The sequence below is a fragment of the Austrofundulus limnaeus genome, unplaced genomic scaffold, assembly GCF_001266775.1.
Source record: "Austrofundulus limnaeus strain Quisiro unplaced genomic scaffold, Austrofundulus_limnaeus-1.0 Scaffold756, whole genome shotgun sequence".
Lineage (NCBI taxonomy): Eukaryota > Metazoa > Chordata > Actinopteri > Cyprinodontiformes > Rivulidae > Austrofundulus > Austrofundulus limnaeus.
The window spans coordinates 19,087-22,119 of record NW_013953158.1 but is presented as its reverse complement, the minus strand read 5'-3'; the positions used below and the strand labels follow the sequence as shown (position 1 = coordinate 22,119).

The 3,033-nt window shown below is 40.2% G+C and overlaps 1 protein-coding gene across 1 annotated transcript in view; it reads right to left on the bottom strand.

Moving 5' to 3' along the window:
• Positions 1-3,033, bottom strand: part of LOC106532353 (midasin) — a gene marked incomplete at its 5' end in the record, with an annotated part of 67,840 nt that overhangs the window by 45,925 nt on the left and 18,882 nt on the right.

Below are 3,033 nucleotides of genomic sequence, written 5' to 3'. Positions count from 1 at the left end.
TGTGAACGTTCACACACAAAGATCGGATTTTAAAAAAAAATCGAAACTGAGCATTAAGACCTGCAGTGTGAACGTAGCCTAATTCATTGAGGAAAAAGTGTTTATTAAGTTTACCATTTTAAACAGAATTAATTTTACAGTTTTCAATAGCAGCTGGGAAATCCTGATTTCCAAACATGGTCTGAGGTAACCTCTTCCAAATATCAAGAAATCCTCATTAGATCATGCACAAACAGGATTAGATTTTCCTGATAAAGACAAATCAAGTCATCTGTCTGGAACCATTAAAGGGGCAATATCATGTAAAATCAACTTTTTTGAGTATCATAAAAAAACATGCCCAAAGCCTTGCTCTGACTCATTCATGCATGTTTGAGAAATCCTGCAGTGTTTTTAGGAAGTCAAGCTGAGGAGCAAAACGACAGGTGGGGACCAGAAACAACTTTTGGACCCAGAAACACCTCTGGGGCATGTCTTTAAGCCGAACTTCCTCATGGCAGAGCGCACCCACTCCCCACACTCCCCACCCCGCCCATGACTCCTGCAGGCTCTCGGCAGTAACAGAGCAAAGTGAAAGTGAAACTTAGCTGTTTGCTGAGATCCACTACTTCTCACTCAGTGAAGTTCTTTTCAGATTCAAAATGCCTTTGAGGAAATGTATTTTCAGATGCCAAGTAAACTGCATCATAGTGCACGCGTGAAACAAACCACCCCCATGCACGCGTGACCCCCTCCCCCCGACCGACGGGTGACGGTGATTGGACAGGAGCAGGAGGAGGTTCTTAAAGAGACAGAGGCCAATTTCAAGGCGTTCAGAAGAAGAAGTGATGAGAAGATAAGTTTATTTTCTATTTAAACATAAAAACAGCATTTTAATAACAACTAAAAGTGACATAGATACTTTCAGTAGTGGGCAATGCTAATCCAAAAATTAGCTCCGCAATTTCCAAAGCGTTTATAAAAATATTTAGGTCCACAACTTCAAAAGCACTTATGCCACAGAAAATGAGCAGAAGCTAATTCTAAAGCACAAGTTCAATTTGACACTTACTAGCTGGCAACAATTCATATACAACATATGCACAACACTGCCAACTAGCGGTGTATGAACCCTTGTACAGCTTAATCCTACAAGCACCGATTGCTGGGGATGTGAGTTCCTTAAACAGAACTTTGGCTCCTGGTGTAAAAATTAAAAAGTTGTTGAGGATTGCTAGTTCGGCTGCTTCTTTGTCTTTTTCTTTTGTTTGTTGTTCAGCATTTTAATAACAACTAAAGATGACAAGGATACTTTATTATGGTATAGTATTTAAATATATGCCTGAGAAACACATAATATTGGCCCTTTAAAATCAGAATGATCTAATAATCAAAATGTGGCGTCAAAAAGCAAGGAATTGTTTAGTTTGAGTAAAGATGTGACGAGTCACATCTACTCTTAACCATCAGTTTCCTCATCTAAGCTGCCGGCCAGGCTGATGGTGTCACACGGCCATCATGGAGTCATCCTCAGCTCCTCTATCACAGTGTGGTATGTTGGGTCCACTGCAGGGACAGACACAGACTGCAGAGCGTTGTGTGCTCTGCTGTGATGGGCTGCAGTCTCCCATCTCTCCATGACCTGTAGGTCTCCAGGACTGTGAGGCGAGCAGGTGGGATCACAGCTGACCCTTCTCACCCTGCAGCCTGTTCTTATAACTCCCCTCCGGTGGAAGGGTTGGTCCATTCAGACCAGATCATCCCACCATAAGAACAGTTTCTTCCCCTCTGCTGTCGGACTCTTGAACATTTAGATTCATGTGACTTTATAACTTTATCACTGGATTTTAAATTGCACAAACCTGACTTTGTTTTTCTGGTCACACTGGATCTAACTGCACCACTCCAACTATTTCATCTTCTCYGATTACTGCATTCAACACAACATGTGTTTTATATATTTTATTATATTTTTCCTTTATCAATTGTATTTTCTTTATTTCTTATATTTTATACTTATTGCATCTTTACACCGAAGCAAACTCCTAATCTGTGAATCCTATTCATTGACAACGGCAATAAAACTGATTCTGATCTTCTGGGAGTGTCAAAAATTGGACTTGTTTTGGAAATGATGCTACAATTGATCATGTTGAGAATACTTTCAGTCCAGACAGCTGCTTTTTACAATTATTCAGTAATGTCTTTGTTTGATTTGCAGTATTAAGTTAAGGCAGGTGTCTTCACTCAGACACTGTCAGCAAATTAAAACCAGGAATTAGTGGTGTTTAACTAAACAAGAAGAGGAGGAACGTGACTTTCATGTTTAGCTGAAAGTTAAACATGAAATATCAAAGTTAATTACTGTACAAGTGGCACCATTAAGGTCATGTGGCCCTGTGTGAAAATGAGTGTGATGCTCCTGGGCTCAAAGAAGCCAGTTGTAGTTCCAGTGAAATTCTTCAGTGTTTTCAGATGTTTGTCCTCTGTCTTGTAATCAGACTGACCTGAGGGAGAACCACTGATCAGTGAGCTTGGTCAGCCAGCGCCGCTGCTTCAGGAGAAGTTTGAAGAGGTCAGCGGTAAAACCTCTGCAGCGCTCGATGGTTCCCACACCCAGCTCCTACAGCCAGACACAAACACACACATCAGACACAAACACAATAAAATATGCTCATTTTAATGAAAGTTTATTATATCTCACAAATAAAAGCTATTTATGTGTTGATGAAAAGCCTCACTGGATTTTGATCACAATGGGAAGGTGTTTCCCTGACATTGATTTGATTTGATTTAACAGGAAAAGGTTACTAAAAATCAAGCCTGACTCAGCATAATTGCTGTTTTACAGCAGGTTCCTGTTCTGCAGCACATAAACACTCAGAAAAACAGCATCACAATCACATCATTATACACCATAGACACAAAGACAAACAAGCATACCAAATTTCAAGAAAGCAGCATTTGCAAAATAGGACGTCTAAATATGAGCACAACAAAAAGTGTCCAGCAGATGGCAGACAAGATTCTTCTTAAAGGGCTGTAGTTTTGAAA